The sequence below is a fragment of the Alosa alosa genome, chromosome 17 (assembly GCF_017589495.1).
Source record: "Alosa alosa isolate M-15738 ecotype Scorff River chromosome 17, AALO_Geno_1.1, whole genome shotgun sequence".
NCBI classification, from domain to species: Eukaryota; Metazoa; Chordata; class Actinopteri; order Clupeiformes; family Clupeidae; genus Alosa; species Alosa alosa.
This window is the reverse complement of record NC_063205.1, coordinates 9,345,609-9,370,829: the sequence shown is the minus strand read 5'-3', so window position 1 is coordinate 9,370,829 and position 25,221 is coordinate 9,345,609. Positions and strand designations below refer to the sequence as shown.

Genomic DNA, 25,221 nt, shown 5'->3' with positions numbered 1-25,221 from the left:
TTTCATGTCTTGAGTGTTGCTGGTAATTCTAGGGTTAAGGCTGCCAGTCTTATGACGTCATTTTCTATATTTTTGATATGTTGCTGAGTAGATCATAAACAGCAAAGAAAAGTGATTGATAATGACTGACTGACTATTATTGTGTTACATGCTTCAAATGTAAAGCACTTTGAGCTGCATTCTGTGTATGAAAGGTGCTATACAAATAAAGCTTATTATTATTATTATTATTATTATACAATTCTATTTTTATGCCGTGCTGGTGCAGGCTGATGCATTGCGATTGTTCCAGATGGACAAAGATCACCCCATCCAAATGATTTCTACCCAACCTCAGCCTAATGATTGCTGTCTCTGGGGATTTAATGCATTCATTCCTCTAATAGGAGTTGTCATTAGTCTGAAAATGTGGCACAGAAACTCTCTAGTCAATGTGAGGACTACACACTCAGGTTAGAGGGCTGCTCATGGAAGACCTGTGGACACACACACACACACACACACACACACACACACACGTCCAGACACATATGCTCACACATATGTCTGCACACACATACAGACATACACACAATGGAGAGAGAGAGAGACAGACACACAAACGCACACACACACACACACACACACACTACAAAGCACCCCCCCACACACACAATGAAGAGACTGAGATAAAAAGGAGAGTTTGGCTCTTCTGAATGACTGATCATCGCTGCATTGAATAGCCCTGATGAACTTCATGTTTAGATGATGACGGTGGTGGTGATCACAGAAATGAAAATGATAACGATGATGATGGTGCTCCTGATGTGATGGTGAGGGTGATGACAGTGACAGTACAATGTGTCTCTTAGGAAACACAAAGGGAATATTATCCCCGTCAAATCTCATTGTGGTCACAAATAAGGGTAAGGATTACAGGAGTAGATAGATGTGTTGTGAGTGTGTATGAGAAAGAGACCTGGTAGCCTATACTTATGTGTGCGTGTGCGTGTGCGTGTGCGTGTGCGTGTGCATGCGTGCGTGTGTGCGTGCGTGTGTGTGTGTGTGCTCACAGTGTGTTGCATTTCTGCTGAGTGGTCTTCAGCAGTGTTCTCTGTGCACAGGGCCTGCTCGAGACTTATCTGTGTGTCAGCAGCAGTTCCCCAACAGAGATGTAAAATGAGGACAGTTTTGTAGCCTTGTGGTCTTTTCCCTCTCAGTGTCTTTCTCTCTCTGCTGCTCTTTTCTCCAGCCGAATTTATATCTTTCTCTCTCTCTCTCTTTCGCTCTCTTCTTCTCTCCTTCACTCTCTCCTTTGCTCTCTCCTTCTCTCTGGGCGGATGTTGATCCAGCTCCACTTCATCACCTTTATCTCCTCTCATAAATTACACAGCCCTTAGGGGAGGGGGTGCTTATTTAATAAAGCCGCACATATGTCCCTGCAGACTGTCATCACTGATTTACTCTCCCTTAAGCAAGTCGCTGTGTGAGTGTATGTTGTTTGGGTTTGTGTGTGAGCGAGATAGTGGTCGCAAGAGTATCTCTTCTCTGTCTGTATTTCTGTGTCTATCATGTTTGTTTATGTGTGAGTGGATATGCATGTTTTGGGGGTTGTACAAGGGACATGCATGTACATATGTTGTATATATATATATATATATATATATATATATATATATATATATATATATATATATATTACATGTGGGTAGTGTATGTATTGTAGTATATCAAGAGCAAAAAGGTGTATGTATGTGTGTGCGTGTGTGTGTGTGTGTGTGTGTGCATGCATGTGTGCATGAATACATATGTGGTTGCATATATTTGTCTGCATCCGCTTGGAGGGGCCCCACAAGGGGAATTTTGTTTTGTTTACAGTCTAAAATATTTATGAGTTTGTATTTTACACTATGCATATTTATGCATGTTGGTTCACGTGCAGGTTATGTATGTTGCTAATTCTGTGCGTTAGTTTTGCTAATGAATCATTCAAATGGAAAGTGGCCACCGGTGGTCCCTTGTCCCTTCCTCTCACTGGTAAGTACATGAGTAAGAGTTGTCCTTGAGGGGTGACTTATTTCACTGGAACAGTTTGTGAATCACAACAGATTCGAACGTGACTCAAAAGCACACCAGTGGTTTTCTGCAGAACACACTACATTGTATCAGATCTGACTCTTTTGGGGAATTGCCTGGCTTCGATGTGTGAAAGTGAAATGAGGTCCTCAACCTTGAGGTCTCTCTTAACCTGGTGCTAACCACCTCAGCCGTGACTTTATGTGACTGCTTTGAACTCAGGAAATGGAGGACGTTGCCAAGTAGGAGGTATAATGGAGATTCAAGGGCTTGGCAGAGCTGTCTGGAAAAGTAGCCTTCATAAAGCTTTTACGACAAAGACCTCAATCCCTCATCGGTGCTGAGACCTCTGTATGGGCCTTCACCTAGAGCCTGCTGTCCCCCATCCAAAGACTCATAATGCACCACATGGTTTTAAGTCTTGATTGAACATTGGAAGAGAGGAATGGGATTTTATGATTATGGAGATGTCTTACCAAGATGGCTCCCCTCACTCCCTTAACAAGCTCACCTCCACCAGCGATGGGGCGATGAGGCTGGAGGGTGGTGGTGGGGGTAGGCGAGGGGTTGGAGGCTGAAACAGTCATTGGCGGGTAGCAGGCCCCAGAGAGGCCCAGTGATAGCATCATTAATCAGGGGTGTTGCTCACACCCATAGTAAACCTTTCTTACCCCCCTGGAGGGAGATGTATATGGAGCGTAGGAGGTCCCCCGTGCCTCAACCTCACCATTCCATCCCACCGCTGGGAGCTTCCCACTCACTTCATAATTACAACCCCAAGCACGTTAGCACACCACCTCAGCGAGGGGACCATTACATGTGCTTAGAGACATGTGGGCCTGGGTCGGAATGAGAGGGGTGATGATCTATTTAAGGTCTGCAGGGGTCCTCACTCACACATTTTCATACCCTGAGACCAGGTTGCTTTCACCTTCCAGTATTCTCTCCATCAGTAGCGTAACATCAGTTGGCCAAAGTGTCCCTGTACACTGAGATTTTCCCTTTAAGATACTGGTCTAAAGGGTGTGTCCAGCCATAGCATTACAAAACCCTAGCAATGCACCATCAGCCATTCTTGGTCCTAAATGAATATGTAAATATGTAAACACTGTTGTTGCGGTTGTCAGTAGACCGCTTATGCCTCATTGCAATGCTGTCCCCGGCAATCTGGAATTCACCTCATGTGGCTACGCATTGGAGGCCGTCTCATGCATCCAGTTTGCTGCGAGTGCACTATCCTAAGTGTTTTGGACGGAGGCCTTGGAGGTTGGTGTGGGGGACGGTGCAGAAAAGGCCAGGCGTTAAATTGGTGGTCAGTGGTGACTCTAGAGGCCCTGGAGGTGGCGTCCATAATGGAATTTCCTGCTACTCTGTCCCTTAACAGTTGGTGCTGAGTGCCATCCCCAAGTGTGGGTGGCTTGTTCTTTTCCAGACACAGATTTAGATGGAGTATGTGTGTGCATGTGAGTGTGTGTGTGTGAGAGCACATGTGTACGTATATGTACGTATATGTGAATGTGTGTGTATGTGTTTGTGTGAGTGTGTGCGTGTGTTTGTGTGTACATCTCCGGCTGATGTCTTAACTCTCTCTCTCTCTCTCTCTCTCTCTCTCTCTCTCTCTCTCTCTCTCTCCCCCTCTCTCTCTCTCCCTCTCTCCCTCATTGTCTCTCCCTTTTGTACCCGCTGCATCCCAGCTGGAGCCCTCTTTAAAAGACTTGACGAGTCAGTTTTCCAGGAGCCATCCATCACCCACCTGTGCCACGGTCCCCTCGCAGCCTCCCACCTCCCCCCCACCTCCCCACCCCACCGCACCTCCCCACCGCACCTCCCCACTGCACCTCCCCACCCCACCTCCCCACCCCACCGCACCTCCCCACTGCACCTCCCCACTGCACCTCCCCACCGCACCTCCCCACCTCCCACAGCACCTCCCCACCTCCCCACCGCTCCGCCGCGCAGCTCGGCAGCACCCAGCAGGGGGGACTCTCCCAGCCCCTCCGGCCTGTTTTGTCTGCGCGTCTGGCTCTACGATAATGCCTTCTTCTCCGCCAAAACCCCCAACGCACACAACCTCTCTCTTCGCAGGCGTGTTGTCGTTCTATAGCCCGGTGCAAAGCCTAGCTTTCTTCTTTTTTTTCCCTCTTTCTTGCTGCCAAAGCCTACTCGTGTTTAGAGTGACAACAGACATGTCGCCACTTGCAAATTCCTGTGCATGTTTTTTTCCCCCCTCTGCACTCATGCCTTGGCACTTGTTGGAAGGATGCGCAGTGCATGTATATGAAGCTCACCAGCGGAGGGGATAAGGGCTGCTTCACTTCTTCAGCCGCTACCGACAATGAATACAAATGGAAGGAAAACAAAGGCAGTGATTAGAGTGGCTGTTTAACCTCCGGGTTAAAGGGGGCCTGCCGTTATTAGTTTGTTTACCCAGTTATTTGCACAGCTATCTGTGCTCCCCCCCTCCCCACACACACATGCACACATATGTTTGCCCCTGCCTGTGCTAATATTGCTAATTGAGGGGAAAGCGAGAGGTGGACTTACCCGGTGAGTGCGGGAGTGACCGAGTGAGGAAGTGTGGCATTAAACAGGAGGAGTGACAGCAATGTGACATTGTTTGCTGAGAGGCAGCTCGTGGAAAGTCTCTCCACCTCTAGCTGCTAATGGATTTCAACATCGCCAATCATCAGCCCCTGTTAAATGGGGTAAGCTGGGTGGACCGTTGAGTAAATCCCCACTAAATTCTAATTTTAATGCTGAAATGCGAATTTATAGGGGGGTGGAGGGGTTCAGTGCCAACAACGCTCCATTCCTATACAAACAAGTCTCTGAACCATGCAGTGTTCATTTAAGACCCATTTGGCACCAGCGGTATAGTTAATGAGATTACGAGGTAGAGGTGCTGTGGAAGTCTTCATTATGGGATGTAGTGTTTCCGCACGTTACCTGCGTGCACCTCTCCTGGGATTTTGAAAATGGCATTTGGTGAGAATCTGCAGGGCTCCAGAGGGATGAGGTAAATGCCCTACATCAGATGCACTGTTAGACTTGTCCGATAATGACATTCAGAGGTTTGTAGATTAAAGATTTTCCGTCATTACCTCGGACAGATAAGCAGCCTGGTCTGGCCAGGGCCCCTGGGCCATGTTATTCTCTTCAGCGTTTATTCAACCTTATCCGATCACCCACCAAAAAAACAAAAAAACACCCCAACTCCTCCCTATTGGAAAAAGTGTAGCACAGTCATGTTCATTGAATTTTCCCTGAAAGGGCATTTTTCTTTTAAGCAGGGCCCAGTCTTAATGCTGAGATAAATGCATTTCCAAAGGTTTTACAAAGTTCAGGGAAAAGTTCAGGGGGGTTTTTATCAGAGTATGGGCTCTACCAAACACAAACAATAAACAAACAACAAACAAACAACAAACAAACAAATAATAAAGAATGGCACATAACACATAGAACATTCTTTGCACAGCACTATGACATTGCATACACAATACTGTACTGTGGTGTTGACTGGCATGAAAGACAACTGACCTTGTCAATGCATCTGAACGTAATGATTTGGATCAGCGTAGCAGGCGTGAAACCTTCTTCTCGTACCATCATGGAGCGTTCTGTGGAACAGAGACGAAAGCAGACATGAGCTTTCCTCATGTGGCAGCCACAAGGCTCCTTACTCGCTCTCTCCCCGAGGTTCCCATGGCTGACAAGGGAGTTGCTCTGCAAAGCATAATTAAATCCACAATAGAAGATTTACGGAGGAAGAATCCTTTAAAATGTAATTGTCCTGTACAAGATGTGTGGTGGCAGGGGGAGTTTCCTGGAGGGGGGGCAGCTCAAGTCAGGATAAGGGTTAAGCTGGGGTTGATGAGCAGGGAAGCTGCCATCGTTCTCAACTGTTGGCATAATGCAATTCTCTCGCTGGCACATTTGCTCATGAAAATAAATGGAGAAATGAGGACAGTGCAAATCGCAGCGCTGCAACATGTCATGCTCTGGCACCAACCGAATTTGGTACACGTCTGTTTCATAGCACTCTAGAGCACAGGAATAGTGCTGTCAGAAGCTGCCACTGAACGCTCTGTTTCTTTGGCCTCTTTTTTTTCTTTCTTCACTCAGTTGCCATTTAGTTCAGACATTGGAAACTCAGAAATAATGTTTCTCCTTCTTTCAAAAGACACATGACATGACAAACAAACTGGTTACAAATAATCTTGAAATAATCATCAAGAAAAAACCTCAAGCTAATCTAAAAACACCCAAGACACTGACACAAAGCACTTGATAGGCTGGATCTCGTATGCAGTTTGTTGTTTACACACATCAGTCAAAACAGCCTTGCAACAGCTGTATTGAGAATTTGTGTTCATAATAGGCTACGTCTTGACTTCCTCCAAGGCCTATGATTTGTTTACCAACCTGGACGAGTACAATCAAACATCCATTTGATTTCTAATTTCCACTCCCCATCTGACAACAATGAAAATACTAATTTCTGCAGCCTATTATTCATTGAGCGATACGTCCCACACCAAGCGCATCTAATTCAGGTTACTAATGAGCTATGTTCACTCTGTCCGGAACTACAATCACAAACACCACGGAGACCACAGCAGGATAATAGGAAAGTAGGACGTGCTGTTCATACTCAAACAATATACAAGCACACCACGAGGTGAGAGGAATAATCAGTGCTCAAAACTGCATCTGTGTGCACATCCTGCCAATGCCAAACAAAACACTGTTCAGCTTCTTTCTTTCATTCTCTCTCTCTCTACCCCTCTCCCTTCCTCACTCTCTCACTCTCCTCTTCCTCGCTAGCTGTGCTACCTTCCACTTCAGATTAATACGCTAGTGGTGCTTTAGAATTGATTGGTTCCATGTTTGCAGTGTAATGTTTATCTTGGCCTGGCAGAGCCGGGCTGGGGTGCCGGAGGAGAAAGCCACGCGGCTGAATTGAATCCCGCGGTGTAGGTGTGGGGGGCGCGGTGAGAGACCTTTTCACTCCTGCACTCGGCTGATAACTTTTTGCATTTGACCAGAGCATTGTGAGGAGGCAAACAAGAGGAACCCTGAAAGGGAAAAAGAGCTGGCTGTTGGCGTTTATGGAGGGGAGACACACTGGATGTAACCCCCCCCCCCAAAAAAAAAACAACAAAAAACTGGCTCTCAAGAAGTTGATGGGCGAAAACATTCATCCACCGTTGGAGCACGGGGACTTTTTGCAGGGGGAGGTAAAAGAATGGTCCATTTACCGGAGTGCTTTGGAGGGGGCTTCTTCGTGTGCTGAAATTTTTCATTTTAATTTCACTGACATGGGCCAAGGTAAAGTCGGAGAGGGAGAAAATTGTGCAATGCATAATGTATTATCCATTCATGGCGGTGCAATAAAGTTTAGAAAGGTGTTTGAGGAACTCAGCAGTTTATTTATTGTGCCTGGTAGAGACAGTAAATGAATTAGCATAGACTGCAGAAGAAAATCCACCATGTCAGTTTCATTCCTGTTTTGTTTGAGTGCCTTTATGCCTTTATTATGCTGATGACAAGAGAATTGGTGGTCACTCTGATTTAGTGATTCAAAAATGCATAGCCACACAGGACAGACAGGGCCGTTTGTACTGTAGGGCTGTCAATTGATTGCTTTTTAAAACGTAGCTAGGTTGGGTGTGAGCCTACTAGTTGTCATGGGCTCTCCAGGCAGTACTGGAATGGATCTGGACAACCCAAGCTGGACCGGTCAGAGGGAAGGAACCATTTCCAGCAGGCCGTACTGAGGCTTCTTTCGGCAGCCATTTTCCCTGCCGATTTTTCTGGGGATAATAGCACTCACAAATCATCCTCGCAGAAAGCGGGGGCTGGGGGAAAATTGATGCCCATTCATTTCAAAACAATGGTGGTGCCTTATGAGGGGGTTCATGATGTCATAACTCCAGCGACTGACAAGTTGGGGTGGGGGGGGGGGGGGCGGTGGGGCTCCGACGCACGGGGGCACCGTGCCAACGGAACCACTCGGCAGGGACAGCTCAATCAATCGGCGCACACTTCAGATGCGGGCCGCTGCGGACTAAGCAGCAGCTAGACGCGCTCAATCACACACGGCAGCTCGGGCGAATTGACAGCCTTTGACTGGAGGAGTCTGCCTCTGCTAATCCGACTCAACAGGGATGCCACGTAACTTCCACTCTCCCCCTTACTCTCTCTCTCTCTCTCTCCCTCTCTCTCTTAATCTCTCATCCCGCATCTCTCTCCCCGTGAGGTTAGCTTCCTCTTACCTCTCCTCACCTCTGGCTCTTCTCCCTTTAAATAGATCTCTCTTCTAAAACTTTTTTGTGTAGAGTGTGTGCACACAGCAGATCTATTTAACGGTATCATAAGAAACAAACATATATTAAAGACAAATCCTCCAGATCTGCAGAAGTTTATCTACCAGACGAAAATGAAAATAATACAGGAGAATAATATGGCTCAGTAGGAATGTCACATCAGTAGCTGAGTTTTACTTTACTATCATCGCCCAGTCCCAACTATCCCAGAGGCCCGATATCAGGATTAAAGCCCTACTTGTGTACCCGTCCGTGTGGGTACATGTGTGTGTGTGTGTGAGTGTGAGTAAGAGAGAGAGAGAGAGAGAGAGAGAGAGAGCGAGTAAGATTAGGTAATAAATAATTCATGCAGGGGCAGTGGAGGCGGCCCATAAATCTTGAGAGTTTCTCAAGCCGAGGCCTGCATTCAGCTTAGAAGGGGGCCAGGCATCATCAGTGCTGATTTAAATGTGTAAATGGAATGAATAAAAAGCACATTTTTATAAAGAATGTGGTCACCTGCCCTATTCATCAAAAGGTGTCTCTTTAATACAACCCCCTCTCTTGACGAATAAATCTTAATAAGAGATCGCTGGGGTTAAACATGTAGAAAATGTTAAGATGACTGAGAACCCTTAAACAATTTCAAAACAGAGGCCTTTGCGGTGCAGATAACAATTAAAAATGTGCGACTGGCGACGTTCCAGGACACCTGCTTTTCAAAACATTGCCCCGTTTCCTAGCCCTATGGAGGCGTGCTGCTTTCAGCATCTTCACCACGCGCTGCAGCACACCAGAATGCACTCTTTATTGTGGCTGTGGGACACTTACCACTGTGCTCTCTTGGTGAGGAGGGGGGGAGAGAGAGAGAGAGAGAGAGAGAGAGAGAGAGAGAGAGAGAGAGAGAGAGAGAGAGAGAGAGAGAGAGGGAGGGAGAGAGAGAGAGAGAGAGAGAGAGGAGAGAGAGGGAGGGAGAGAGAGAGAGAGAGAGAGAGAGAGTAAAAAAATCACCAGGATGAAGCTGTCCCGCTTTGCAGATCCAGGCCATCACTTCAAAGCCACCGGGTGGCGGTGATCTTTGCATGACGGATGGGGTTTTCCCGCTTGTCCACACAGAGAGATGAGAGTAGGGGATGGGGAGTGAAGAGAGGGGGGCTGCCTTGGGGGACTTGGTAGGCTGACCAACGGGCAAGATGTGCATTGAGACAGGTTACTACCAACATCGAGGGCCCAAGATTAGTGATGAAAAGGGGATTGTGTGTGTGTGTGTGTGTGTGTGTGTGTGTGTGCTGACGGGCAGTAAGTCCATCCTCTCAGGCTTTTAAACAGATGAGGACGTGGTATGGATGGTCGCTCTGCAGACGGCGAGCAGGCAGTGGGGAACGACAGCGTGAAGGAACATGGAGGGAAGCCTTGGTTCCGTCAGCCTAGACACACGCAACGCAACCCAACCCAACCCAACGTCGTGCGTCAGCAAGGGATGCCCACCGTGAGCCGCTTGCCCACAAATGCAAATGTGGAGCGACCAGTCATGCACAGCCGCCATGCAAAACAGACACAGTCACACAGACAGACACAAACACATATACACATGCTTACACATACACACACACACACACACACACACACACACACACACACACACACACACACACACACACACACACACACACACACACACACACACACACACGACAAGAAAACACACATTTTTCTTTGAGGGCTGAGCATGTCTCTTGCCTGTCAAACAGCATCATCAGGGGAGCACTGGGGTGTTGAAATGTGACACACACACACACACACACACAAACACACACACACACACACGCACGCACGCACGCACGCACACACGTTTTCCTTTGAGAATAGGATATGTCTCTGGCCCGTCTGGCAGGGGACTGCAGTCCAGGGCAGGTCAGAGAGGGTAAGAGGACTTCTCGTCAATGCCGTTGACATCATGACGGATGAGCCAATACTTGTGGGAAAGACGATGGAGCCCACTGTCCTGTTTATTAAAGGCTCGTCCCTCTCCCGTAAGTTCCTAGTGAGCTCTTGGGCAGCCAGAGTACGCACTGTTCTTCCCTGTGTGCTGCTTAATGTCATTAACAGCACCGCACCTGTCCCTGGTCATTACCAAATCACTGGTTGCCTGCTCGCCTGTTACACACACACACACACACACACACACAAAACACTCACACACAGATATTTTCCCCCTTCTTTCTTTCCATCATTAACATATATTCTTGTATCTATCTCCTCATCTACTAACTGCGGTCCCTTATCTTCCCCACACCCCATCCCCCCATTCCACATCGTACACGTCACCCTGTTATCCAAACACGAGTGCCATATATGAGAAGTTATCGGGAGCAGTCGGCTCATGGCTGAACGGTCATTTGTCACTACAGCCATGAGCGAAGCTGAATCCCAAAATCAACATTAGCATTCCCCCAAACCTCTCTCTCTCTTTCTTTCTCTCACACACACACTTTCTCTCTCTCTCTATATTCTCTTATATCATATATATATATATATATATATATATATATATATATATATATATATATATATATATATATATATATATATATATATCTCTGTCTCTTTTGGGTTCCCTCCCTCAGTCCCTCTCTCTCTCTCTTTCTCTCTCTCTGTCTCTTGGCTTCCCTCCCTCAGTCCCCCCTCTCTCTCTCTCTCTCTGTCTCTTTTGGGTTCCCTCCCTCAGTCCCTCTCTCTCCACCTCCCTCTCTTATGATCTGTCTATCTCTCCCTCTTCTGCTCTCTGTCTATCTCTCCCTCCTCTGCTCTCTTTCTGAGCAGGGGCTCCGTCATTAACCAACAGTGTGGGGAAATGCCCATTAGGGCCCTGGCACCGAGACACAGACAGACCAGAGAGTGCATTTGAGTGCACTGAGGGATGGACAGTCCCACGTCACACACATGCAAAAGAAAATACGTGGCAGATGGAGATATAGATAAGAAGAAAAAAAAGAATGCTAATAGAGAGTGAAAGAAGGGAAAAAAGATGTGGTGTTGAAGAAGTGGTGATGATGAATCGAAGAAGGGAATGAGGTAGCGAGATTGAGCGAGGTAGGGTCAGTGGCGGGAAGGGTGAACGCGTAGACCGATAAATCAAGAGCAAATAGATAATTGGATCGCTGCACCGCAGGGACCCTCGCGGGTCATGGAAAACCATCATCGTAATACGCAATTAACTCACCGAACAGGAATATGAATGCCAGTCCCACTGGATTAAGAATGTGGCACCTTGTCACGGGATGGTGGAACGCAACTGCTTAGACAGGCTTGGGGGTGGTGGGGGGCACTCTGTGACAGGATGGGCAATTACTTTTAGGCGTCGTATCGCTATGTAGAACTGCCAGAGGGCTGGCGGGACAACACTTTAAAAAGACAGAGAGCTTCACGGGTTGCAACCAATGGATCCCCTTTTGCAGGCTGTGATGGTGGGAGGGGGGGGTGAGGGAGGGGAAAAAGAGACTGAGCTGATATCTGTGATGCACAATAATGATGGTGCTTCATCAAAGCTCTAGAAGGCGGGGGAGTCCGGCTCTGTGAATTGCTGCCCAGTTCACCGCGGGAGGTTGAAGCGCGTGGCTGGAGGCATATCAAAGACATAAAAGTGAGGAGTCATCGGGGCTGTTGGAAGATTAGAAGGAGACGCGCCGAGTGCCGAAAATTAATACCATCTGCTCTTCGTCTTCCCCTTCCACCCTCTTGTTCCAATCACAAATGCACTTAATAGCCTGAATATGACATGGCTGTCAGATGCCCCCTGGAATCTTGTCAGTGAGTGAGATTGTGGGTAGCCACCGGTGGAATGGGGATATTGGAGCTGGGCCATGATCTTTGCTGTAGTTTCAGAGTATATATAGTAAGAGCCCTAATTTAAAACTATTCATACTTTCTTAACTACAAATTAACCAACAAAGACCATTTTCTAGTAATCTTTGTTGGCCCACCCTTTGATTACTGTCAAAAAAGATTATTGATTGTATATACAGGCAAATTGCCTTGAGCAAACCTCCTTTAGTAGGAATTCAGTTTGATTAACATTCAGTTTGATTCACATTCAGTTTGATTTTCCTTTACTGCCTGAGGTTGGGTGGTGAAGTGAGGCAAAGCTGTTAAAGGTACTGTCAGCGTTTCTAAGGGATTTCTAAGTCTTAACATTTTTCGACATATTCAGCAAATATCTCCTCACGATCCACTAGCTCTCAATACCATGAGTACACTGTAAAGAAAAACAGTCTTTGTACACAGCCCTGGCTCTGTGAACTGTAAACAAACAAAGTGGAGCAAGCCTGCTCCCCAAACATAACAAAACTATTCCAGCCAATCACCGAAAGGCGTTTTGTTGGTGTTTGGTTCAAATATCAATAGACATGACGTCATCCAAAATCACTGTTGGCACCTTTAAATCACAGTTTGGATGAGAAAAACACTCCTGATGTTGCAAATGAAGATTTCTTGTCTACCTTGAGGCAACACGAGCCTGTGTGAGCTCGAATTGGCATCACTGCTTAGCACCTGCTCATTTAGAGACAGCGGATCTCTTTAACTGCACAAGATCTGCTGTAACGCCTGACAACCCCACATCTGTAGTAAACACCTTGTGGACTCCTGTATATGTAGAGAACTGCGTCGGCACAGCACAGGTTTTCTTCCGCACCCATGAGCACCATCTCCATCTAATATGAAACGCAACTAAACATCTACATGAAGGTAGAAAACGACAGATTGCTCATTAATCCCATTTTTGGTGCTCACTTCACTTTCAACATCTCACTTCAGTTATATATTCATTGCTAAACTTCAGAGGCGTTTCATTGTGGCTTTCCTGCTGTGCCACACTCCTTCACACCACATTTATGGGACTGTCACTCAAGATCCCAGCCATGAAGATATTCTGTATCTCTGGAATCTTTTTGGCGCGCCAAGCCGTCGATAAGAATGTGTGTCTGGTAAAAGATGTCTGCAGCACATTCAACTCATTTTTGTCCCTTTTCCATTACATTCTCTCCAAGATCCAAAAGACATGCGGTCAGCAACTACAGTGTTGAAAGAAGCGGTGATGGCGAGAAACACACAGCAATAGAAACCGAAGTGGCAGAGATTTAGAGAACAAAAAGGAAAATCAGAGAGAGATATAAAGAGAGAAAGAAAGAAAGAAATAGAGAGAAAGAAAAAAGGAGAGAAATGCCACCCCTGCATTTTAACAGTGCTTATTATTAGCTGTCAGGTAGTGAGGTCTTAGTGATTGTGTCGATGTGGTGTATTGATTGCCTCCCTACAGGCTGCATCGAGGGGCGGAGAGAGGGGTGACCTTGTCTTGGGTTCAGGTCTGTTCCCGGCACACCATCCCAACATGCGACATGATGCGCTCTCGTGCTCGCTCGCTCCCTCTCTCTCTCTCTCTCTGCATACTAATTCCTTATCTCATTCTGGGCTTGCATCAGTCCAGAGAGAATTTTTTTTTTTTTTTTTCCATTTGTTACTTTTGTCACTTTTCCTTTCTTTTTCCTTCTTTGATTTTCCTTCTTCGAGGGACTTTAAGTTGTCATGCTTCCTGCTTAGTAAGAGCTGTAGCGCTCATTCGATACATATGCATCGCGTATTTAAAAATGTCTGTCTCAGAGTCTTTTCATAAGCTTGGATATGGTGGATTAAGGAGATTTCTATGCCGGGCAAAGGAGGATTTGTTCTACCTGTTCTACTCTCGGGGAGAAGCCCTGTATTTATTTTACTCTTCCGTCGAGGAGAAAGTAATCCACGTACCAGTAATCACAGAAAATGCCCTCTTTCATTAGGCTGTCTTCCATTTATTGGAGAGAATCATTTTCTTATCCCATAAAGCTCTGTGCACCCACCCCAAACTACAGACCATGACCAGTATTAAATTTCCCCTGGGGATCAATAAAGTATACTATCTATCTATCTATCTATCTATCTATCTATCCAGTATTGAATTTCCCCTGGGGATCAATAAAGAATCTATCTATCTATCTATCTATCTATCTATCTATCTATCTATCTATCTATCTATCCAGTATTGTTCACACTAAGCATGGACAGGGAGTGAGTGTTTCTCTTGTTCTGCTCATCCCTGTCTGAGCGTGCTGTGCTGTACGTCTCGATGTTGTTTGGATCATCGTGAAAAAAAAGCTCGGAGCATGCTTGTGTTCACAGGGCAATGCCACTGGCGATACCCTGATGACACCGTAGTCTCTAGACACCCTCTGAATAGTCACCTGCTGTCAGTTCAAATGAGGCCACCTCCCAGAGAGGACTGACTGATTGACACCTCCCAGAGAGGACTGACTGATTGACTGATTAAAAGTCACAGTGGATGGCTTCAGAGAACAAGTCCCGGGAAGGACCCACAACAACAACAAAAAAATAAATGGCCTGTATAAACCCACCCAGGTCCCATTAGGTGTAAAGAACAGTGGAACAGGCCAGTACAGGGGGAGACAACCTGCAGTACCCACCAAGACTTTCGTATTTCAACCTGCTATTTCTTCCCAGCCTAAATGCCAATTATGGGAGAGATTTGAGGCCCATTGTACGAATCATGAATGCCATGACTACCGATTACACAGAGGCCAAAATTGTCTTCAGGCGAAACTGCAGTGAACTCATTGCTCATTGTAAGCTGACAGAGGGAGGAGAGGTAGAGAGAGAAAAAGAGGGAGGAAGGGATGGGATAGCAGGAGATAGAGAAAGAGAGAGAGAGAGAGAAAGGCTGTGCTGGTGGTGATGAAGCAATGTTGCACTGCAGTGAAAGCCTGTAATAAATGATCATGTCTCATGGCTGACCTGGTCAGGCAACACTCCTGGGAGTAACCCAGCACTCGCCTGACCCGCTGCCTGTCTCACTCTCTCTTTCCCTGGCATTTTCTCAGACATGTCTGTGAGCTTGGTGGACTTTCAACAGTAAGTACAGTCTCTTCGGCTTCCCTGTGGCCACACCAACAGCAGAGTGGAACCCAGTGAAGGCGATAAGTATGAAAAAGGACAGAAAGAAAGAAAAAACAAAGAGAAAAAGAGAGAAAGAGAGAGAGAGAGAGAGAGTGAGAGAGAAAGTGAGAGAGAGAACAACAAGGACAGGTAGAACTTTCATAAAAAGTAGCCCTTTCAACAGTGAGGTCAAAGTCATATTACTGTATTACTGTATATTTTCATGTTATCATTTGTTTACTTTTTGCAGAGATGGGCAGGACCGCAGATGTTGTGTAACTGGACTGGTCATCTCAGAGAGCCATATTGGAGCCTGTCTATGTCAGAGATGCAGATGCTAACTGTTCCATAAAGCACTTTCAGATGGTTTCTTTACAACCTCAAGCTCAGACAAACCTCCTAGGGCTGCCACAGCAGACAGCCAAATAGTCCTCTCCACTCTAATGGCCTGCAAAAGAGTCAGGACTCCTATGGCACAAATATGCATTAAAAACAAACACAAGCTCATACACACACACACACACACACACACACACACACACACACACACACACACACACACAGACACACACACACACACACACACACACACACACACACACACACACACACACACACACACAGCACTCACTCACTCTCACACATACGTTCTTACCATTATCTCTTTCTCTCTCTCTCTCTCTCTCTTTCTTACACACACATTCCCTTCATCATGCATTTCATTTAGGAGCGAGAGACACAGAGGCAACATTATCGCCTTTCCCCTCTCCAGCTGGGCCCGCACTGAACAAAGCACCCAGCAGCCCATGAGCAATATCGAGCATGCAGCCCTTGTCTTTCCTAGTCCACTAATTTGGCCACAATCATGGCTGAGATTGGCTTTTCTCTTTTCTCTTTCCCGACACTGTCAACACAAGGGGACAATTGCCTTCCCAAATTGCTATAGTCACAGGCATGTTTGTGTTTCAGTTTGCGGGAGCAATCTTCTCCCCACCAGCAGTGACACCTGACATGTTACAGGCTTGGTTGTTCTCCCACTTGTTAACTTCTATTAAGATGTTAAGCCATTTTTACCAAATGATAGGCATCAAATACACCACACATATAGTGGAATTACACGTTGCTACGTGCCAACCAACGCAGAGACCTACTGCTGTGTATCCTAGAAAGGTGGATGGTCACAAAATCACTAGAAAGTCTTAGAAATGGGAAGCAGCACGGTTACCCTTTCACGGCTGTGGGCAGGTCGCTAATGGCCTCTAAAGCATGAGAACGGTTAAGGCTGAGCGCGATTAGGGTGGCTTGAAGGAACAGGATTAGTAATCGTGACTTTTTTTTATGCCTTTTAGGAGCATAATCAAATCTAAAGTGCAACAATGACCTTTAAAGCCTTCCGAGTCCTTTAGAAGGTGGCTCCAAGCTGTCAGGCCATAATTGAATTGCACAGGGAAATGAATAGGGAGGACAAGAACAAGGAGGCCGGCTGCCGACCACTGCGCCCTGGCACTAGCATCAACTGTAACCCAGCGTTGGCATAGGCTTAGTACAAGATGCCACGCCTGTGCTCTTGAGCCTTGCAAAGAGGAATTACTCATGCTGAGGCACCCTGAATCCCTCTTCTATTTTAATAAACACACGTACAAGCACGGACACACTTATTTTCAAAACTCACACCGTCTCACACAAACACACGCATAAAATGTATCAACACAAGCGCGCACACACACATATGCACATGCTTCCCTGATTTGACCAAGCCTTTTAATAAGGGTAATTGTGCATGCAGTTGGTAAATAACCATTAGGGTGTTTGCACTTAGTCACCTGCTGTACTGGGCCAGGGTTGGACTCCAGGGACAGACAGCACAATTGGAGCTGAATCCAAAGTGAACCAGATCATGTGTGTGAGCATGTGTGTGTGTGGTTAAATGCTGACATGTGTGTATGTGGTTCTCTCTCTCTCTCTCTCTCTCTCTCTCTCTCTGTTTGTGTGTGTGTGTGTGGTCACATACTGCCCTCCCTCCTCTCTCTCGGTCTGTGTTTGTGTGTGTGTGTGTACAGCACAGAGCACACACATCCCTTGGGAGAGGCTGTCTATCTGTGTTCAAAAAAACACTCAGACAGTCTCAAAGGTCCTGTTAATGCTCCTGAATGATTTAAACTCTCTCTCTGACAGCTCTGTCACAGGGGCCAGGGGGGTAGGAGGTGGGGGGGGGTGTTTAGGGGGGGGGGGGGGGAAGGATGAGGGGAGGGGAGGCAAACGCCTGTGGTGTGGCCCGCTCCATGTTCATCTGCTGTCGTGAACATTCCCCTTGCGAGCTGGTGGCTCATTAGTGTCAACTTTCCCTCGACTGAGGAGGAGCGGTGGACAGAGTGCCCTTTTCAAAAGACGCCCGTGCCGTGCGGAGGACACAAGCAGCGGGCCCAAAACTAAGCTGACCGAAACATGGCGTCTGGACAGAATTAGCAACAAAGGTCCAGTAAGGGTACATAGACAACAAGAGAGAAAAGGAAGGACGAGAGATTAAAACAACAGAGCTGTCAATAGCATAAGGGTGTCACTAGTGGGGGTTGCATTTAAAATGGTGTCTGGAGAGTCGGATGCTACTGAAGGGAGTGATTTGAGGTCTAGGGGAGCAGTGGGCCTATCTACCCCCTTTGCAGCTCAGCAACAAAGCAGAATTAGGCTCTGCTGCAACTCAGCAGCTGCCATGTCACAGTTTTTGCACCGACGCCAAAAATAAGCGTAAAAAAATGCTGTGAGCTTTTTAACTGTCACACTGCATCCTCCAAAATGCAGAGCCATGGTGTGGCAGTGGGCATTACTGCTGGATTAGTGGTAGTGCTCAGCAACACCTGGGGCTCCTCTGAACACCATCCCATGGATTGGCAGGGCCTTGCGGGAGACTCCGCAAGTGAGCTAACTGATTTATTGAAGCTACTGTAGTTATTATGGCTGTTTGCCATAAAAGCGAGGTTAGTGGTAGTTTCACAAACTATACTGTTAAATGTAGACCGCACCATTGAGAAACAAAGCTGCTAGAATCTTAATATTGCACCTCTCTCTTTCTCTCTGATTAGGGCAAGCAAGGGATTAAACATCAAACATAATCAGGTAAGAAACCAATATCATTTTAGAATGGTTGGGGGAAAAATAGCTGTGGTTGTCTTTTGTTTACAGTAATTTAGCAATGACACTGTGTCCAACAGAAATGCAAAAGGTGATAACTTGAGGGGACACAGAAGAAATAGGGCCACTCTTCCCTTCTAAAAATGATGTGTTAATTTAATTGGACACGCTCCACAGAAGGCTCATTGAATTTTAATGAAACTAACCACCGTTATGTTGTTCTCTGAGGAGCCATTAGGCAGATATGCAGGGAGATAAGAAATGTTCAAAACTTAACTTCTTTCCTTTCAAAACTTCTCAAGTATAATCAATAAAACAAACATACTACTTTGTTACATGGTTTCATGACAGAAATCTGCACTAGGCACCAGTTTTACTGGTGAAAGAGTAACAAATAACTTTTGTTGCAACTCTAACAACCAATGTGGTGCTCTCAATAATGCAGTAACTACGGCAATTTTATGGAGCTGTGTAAGAATAATTATAGATGTTTGCCTATTTTTATTATACCAAGTCATTCTCTGTAGGCCTTGGTGACTTATTATTCTTATAGAATAAGAAAAGAATAGAGAATATACAATTATTGATCCACATAAAACGGTTGCAACCATAAAACATACTGAGTCGTCTGCACACTGCACCACCTTAGCAATGCTGGCAATAATTCATCAGATCATCCAGTAGCAGATGTGAAGAACAATTCTCTAGAGATCCACAGCAGATCAATGCTGTGTTATTACATAAACTTTGGGTAATTCAGAATATTAAAGGACTACTATAATAAGGGACCTTGAAATGACAGTAATATCAAATCCCATTATCTGAGTTGTGCTGCATAATATGCTAACACAATACTCAGGACTGTGCCTGGTCCAGTGCGACAACATGTTTGCCATTTATGTGGCATAACCCATACCAGACCATTTAAGAGAAAATATACTTTATAAATCCAAGCAAATAAGCAATTCTCTCTTCTTTGCAGAAGGCTCCTATTGGAAACCTCCCATCCCACTGTTTATCTAACTATTACTTATTGACTGGTGGAGAGAGACAGAAATTCTCAGAAAAATATTCTCAAGAGCATATGGTCTGCAAAATAGTATAGTTCTGATAAGCTAACCTAATTGTGTGGCCTTCATCTGCTCTTCTGCACCAACTTGTAATGAATCAACAACACACACACACACACACACACACACATGTGTGTTTTCCCCTTTGACCGTTATATTAGATTCTCAAAGTCTCGCTTACACGTAATGACAAAAACAGTGTGTGAGCATGGGAGCCTGCTATGGTTGGAAGTGTGATAATCATTAGGCATTCCTCTCAAACAGAGCCAGCATGGAGCGCCACTAATGTGTGTGCTGTGTAGCTCACGACACTGGAAATGCAATCCTGTTCAACTGAACTTAAACATACGCGGCCCCCTGCCCCAGTGGTGCACTTCCTCGAGTCGAGATACTGTCACTGTGGGTTAGGCTGCTGTTCAAATGACTGAAACCCGCAACCTGCGACCTAGCCAGGTCTCCCATTTAATGGACTCTGTGGAATCAATGAATGAATTAAAATGACTACATTGATGACAAGTCAATGCTTAAGAAGGAAAATGCTTGTTCTCACTGAGATGCTGACATTGCATTATCAGATATTATATAGCTCATATCGTCAAAACTCTCAAAGAATCCTGTATACATACACACACACACACTATATATATATTATATTATACACACACACATATATATATATATATATATATATATATATATATATATATATATAAATATATATATATTATACACTGTATATAAGCAAATAAAATATTGCCATGTGCGTCCCATTTCACTTATAGAACAACACATTCAACATTTCACAAACAAGGCTTGTTTCTAGTAAGGTGGGTATGTTGCACGCTTCTAGTCATATTCCGTGACTGGGCACGTCACGACGTATTAGCATTCAGTGTCTCCAAGCGTATCTCCCCAAGCATATTTCCCCTTCACGCCGTTTACGAAAGCACTGGCTACTCCTAACCAACAATATAGCATGTCAACAACAGCAGTATTCTTACAAACGTAGGCTACTAATGACTGTGCGTATTCGATCGATTATTCATATAGGTTCGAAGTCGACTCGCACCCGTGTCCAGCGGTTATTTATTATTTTCATGGTAATGAAATTACCGATTTGTGAAGCTAAACAAGGCCGTCCTTTAATGTCACATCAAGTTGGTGTTAGACAATGATAAATACATAAGGAGAACAGAGAGTATGCAGCACATAGACTGTGCATTTAGTTAAACGTTAAAACAGCACCCGATCAAGTCGAACTTAAACATAACTCAACTTTAATCCTCATTTGATTCGCAACTCGACATGAAACACTGAAGCGTCTCAGCAGAATAGAATATCCAAACTCACCGAAAGTGAAAAAGAACTCAAACCCCGACCAACCTTGTGAAAGACGTGTATGCATAGGCTATTTACCTGTAAAGTTAAATAAGCCATCGCATCCATGCACTCGAGGTTTTCTTTAACGATGAAGTCCTTTACGCACGTCTGGCGCGCTGTCTCCATGAAAGATTGCCTTTCACAGCACCTCTATGGCTTACTAATGCAGTGCTCAGGTTTTAGGCATTTTTGATTAACATTTCTCATGCTCTGATGTTACATTCGCTGTGACTCCAAAAAGTTTGAAATGCAAAGCAACCTCCCGAGATATTGCCTCCCACTATTTATACACGCCTTCCAGGCGAGAGATGAAGGCGAGGAGGCAGCGAACAGGTTGCGTTGTGTAGCCTACCATACAATGACTTTAACACAGGAGCATATGATTAATGGCTACCAGTGGCACACACTTTACAGTTACTGAAAATCAGCCGCTTTCCCCTCACAAAAGAAGCATCTCATAAATACACACATGAATGCAAACGTAGCCTGCAGCTACTATATTCAGACCAGTGTAACCTACATGGCAGTTGTGTAGTGTAAAGGCAGTACAAGGGCAGTTGTGAGTATGTACAAAAAAGACCAAAATGTGATCTGTGAATAAGATATTAAAATATGCTCTCTCTATTCAACTAAACACACAATTGTAACAACATATATTGTGGTTACCACAACCAATATAGTAACCACTAGCTCAATGTTGCATTAAATATTGCATTATGTAAACAGATCTGAACACATGTTCACATTTCTTGTGTTAGCCCACAGTATGACTCTAGTCAGTCACGTTAGAACAAGGTTGGCATTCACTCCAAAATATGTTTCTCTGGACACATAGCAAGTGAAGCTTGGAAAGGCCTCAGAAGCGAGTTCGTGGCTCAAATACCTATTTTAATCTCGGTTTCACAGCCTATCTGATAGCTGTTGTTGTGTTAAGACCTTTGGGAAGTTGTTCTATTTCAAATTTCTACACAAATTATTTCAAATATTGCATTTTCCAATGGTAAAGAACAAACAAATACACAAGACAACTCGTAAAGAAAGCATATCGACAGCACTGTTAGACAAATGTTAACAAATGAATGTGATTTCGTGTTTACTTAAATATGCTATGATAGATATACGTCATTATCGCGAGAAGATCTGACTGCTATTTATTAACAATGTAGCATACCGAGTCCCTCGTGCTCTGACCATGGTCATGATGGTTCTAACGATGATGGGGGGCATTACAACTCATAAATCACCCAGGCTTTTTGATCAATATAATACGTATAACCAAGTCAAGCTTGAAGGAAATTGACATGACCCCAAGATAAACACGAGGAATGAAACATGCACAAAAGACCAAGCGCACGTGACCCAAACAGCATTTAAAACTCCAGAATCAGCCCGAGGGCGGACATGCAGCCCATGGCACATTACGCCAAAGCTAGATTGTAGTCCAGTATTTACCATATAGGCTCATCCGGCTATAATATTTTCTTATTTGTGAATTACTCATAGAAATCTTATTTTCACTGAGTAGGCTACATTACACTGCACCACACATTGCCTAAACCCGTCAAATATAAACGCACGGGGAGGCACGGTGCGTCTATCAATGTGGAAAGTGCGCCCCCTCGTAAAACATGTTCGCATGAGATATATTCAAACTAACCGCTGTCTTGTCCAAACAGTCCGTGTCAAGAGCTTCTTGTATCCTATGGGAGTTTTTCCCAATAACTGACTACACACTACACAACAATCGTTGTTTAACATAATTGTTCTATCATGCGACAACTCGCAAAGTTGGGCATTTGGTCCATGAGCTCAGGGAGCGTAGGAATAGAAAAAAATGACATCTTGCTCTCTTGATGCAACAGTATGTAGTGGGACAAAGGAAAATAGATCATAACTACACCACTGAGTGCATAACTGGTTTGGGACAAGTGTTGCGTATAGCAGATGTAATACTGCGCAACCTGCGGTGTCTTTGCGGTGTCAGTGTCTTCATAGGAGTGAAGTATTCATTTACAAATAATGCCATTTTATGGTTAAGACAGATTGAAACATCAACCGCTGTTTTCATATTTCAATGTACCATTATTAAGAACATTTCAGATGTTAGATGTAGATAGAAAATACCCCAGCTCAATAACTATGCAATACTGTGTGAAAACAAATTATCCACTTTTCATGTCCAAAGAGTAATAGAGCTACTTATTTTGATTCAGGGAAATAACAAAAACAGGAGTAGACGATAAACATCCACATGCAGACATCGAGTCACCGGTCTTGCCATGGGTTAATATACATGTAGACTACGCACAACATTATTTATTTCAAAGAATAACCAATTAATTGGGCATCAGACAGGTTTTCAATGTTTTTTGACACTGCCCCATATTAATAAATCTGACCTTTTCACTCAGATCAGAGTGGCACATGAAATACATTAAGTTAGTAAGTTATTCACCAATTTTCATCAGTCTCTTGTAGTACCTAAGAGTGAGATATTTATAGATGGCATAGTAGAAATGTGCTACAAAGCTACTGATTTGTTATAAATATCGATTGCAACAATTAAAAAGGTATTAATCAATATCAGGCACACTGACATTTCCGCAGCCGATATTGTTGATCTCTAGACTTCCGAGAGCATGTTTCATGCAATGTGTATGATGGTATGATGGACAGTGCCCTTCTTGCACATACTTTTATGAAGATTCTGTCTTTCTATACCCTATTGAAAAAAATAGTTTTGCCTTTCGCAAATATCAGAGCTGTGTTGAAACAGCTAGTAATCTGACCGCACACCGCGAACAGTACAGACTTCTACACCAAATGTCAGCTAACATAATTCTTGTAGTCCGTTTACCTGCCTTCAAGTTCTCCTGGTCATCACCCCTTCCGTGTCCCGCGTTCCGTGGTGGCTGCTGCTTACTCGGTCCACTTCATCGCAGAGCTGCACGTCTGAGGACATGTTTGTGGAGTAACGCAAGGTTGAAAAGCAAAGTCTCTCTGGTGGATGGAGAGAGAGAGTTGAGTGGGAAGAACGAGTGAGTGAGTCTGAGAGAGAGACAGAGAAGAGAGAGGGGGGGGTATGGGAGGGAGAGTCGCGTAATCAACAGAAACGGATATTTAAAACAGGCAATATCTTTGACTCATTTCAGTTTTTCTTTGGCACTCTCCAAAAATCACTTCGAAACAATTTTCTTCCCCTTGCAAAAGTGCACCCCAATGTAAAATTATATGTTTGAAAATACATTATGCTATTCTCATATAATTAACACATTCACATTAAGCACGGGCTAAAACGAACACGCACCGGTGTTACGTGCACGTTCGCAGCCAAGGCGCTCAAATTTCAGCTCTAAACATTCTTTACGTTTCAGCACCATGGAGAGCGCAAGAGACTCCACAGCGAGTGCCAGAGAAAGTCAATATCTGGGGTTGAGACGCAAGTTGATCAACCTCAATACGCACCTATGGAGCACAGGATTATAAGGATTTCAGCCATTTGACCGCACGTGCTGTGACTGCACAGCACTCCGTGATAGAAGATTTGCTTCGCTGCTAGTTAAACCACTTACACTACCCGGAGAACAATGCCTACTCTCGCCTTCCCAGCATTGACCGAACGCATTCAGCCCAGGGCGCACAAAACAGCTTTCTAGAAGCAGACGGTGATGGAGTGATGTTTTTGCGTTTTCTTTCATTCAAGAAGAAACATGGTACATGCCTCATGATTACCTATCTGACTGTACCATTAATAAAGTTGTCACTTCATGTTCAGTATAGTCCAAAACTGATATTTTATGTATCAGGTGTCATGATATCAACCAAATAAACAGGATATCAGAGTAATCACAAGCTACTGTGCCACTATAGCCTATCTGTTGATTTTGGTCCTGATTCAAGTTGGTCTTGTGATATTAGCACTACTTCGTTTACACTATTCATTTTATTCGAGTGTTTTTTTTTTCATCTCTGTGAAATATCAATGATGCAATCTTCAAAAAGAAGCAGTTAAGCATACAGTGGAATGTTTTACTGACATCTACTGGGCGACTATTCCATGTTGTCTGGCCAGTGTCTGAGATCCAAGTCGGTCTTACCTGAGCATATGTGCTTTTGTTTTTACGGCATCTGGCAAAGCCAATTTTTTTTAAACCAGCGACAATTTGTACAGGCCTACACAAAATGTGTTACAGCTGCCGTTTAACAGAACAGTTCACAATTTACGTGCATTTTGAGACGTCCTAAACATGGGTGGAGGTCCACCCGTGCAGCAGCTGTGTGCTAGTCAGATAGCCCGCTCC

General features: G+C 44.8%; 1 protein-coding gene across 3 annotated transcripts in view; it reads right to left on the bottom strand.

Annotated features, from left to right (window-relative positions):
• Positions 1-24,538, bottom strand: part of chrm2a (cholinergic receptor, muscarinic 2a) — a 68,646-nt gene extending 44,108 nt beyond the window's left edge. Inside the window, exons 1-3 of one of the 3 annotated variants that reach the window (XM_048268189.1) lie at positions 24,386-24,538; positions 23,778-23,968; positions 5,593-5,672 (exon numbers count right to left, since the gene is read on the bottom strand). The gene's annotated coding sequence lies outside the window, so the exon portion shown is untranslated. Of the gene's footprint in view, positions 1-5,592; positions 5,673-20,956; positions 21,064-23,777; positions 23,969-24,385 lie in introns of those variants that run through there. The other 2 variants (XM_048268190.1, XM_048268191.1) reach the window with 2 other exon arrangements.
• Positions 24,539-25,221: the final 683 nt, after the last annotated feature.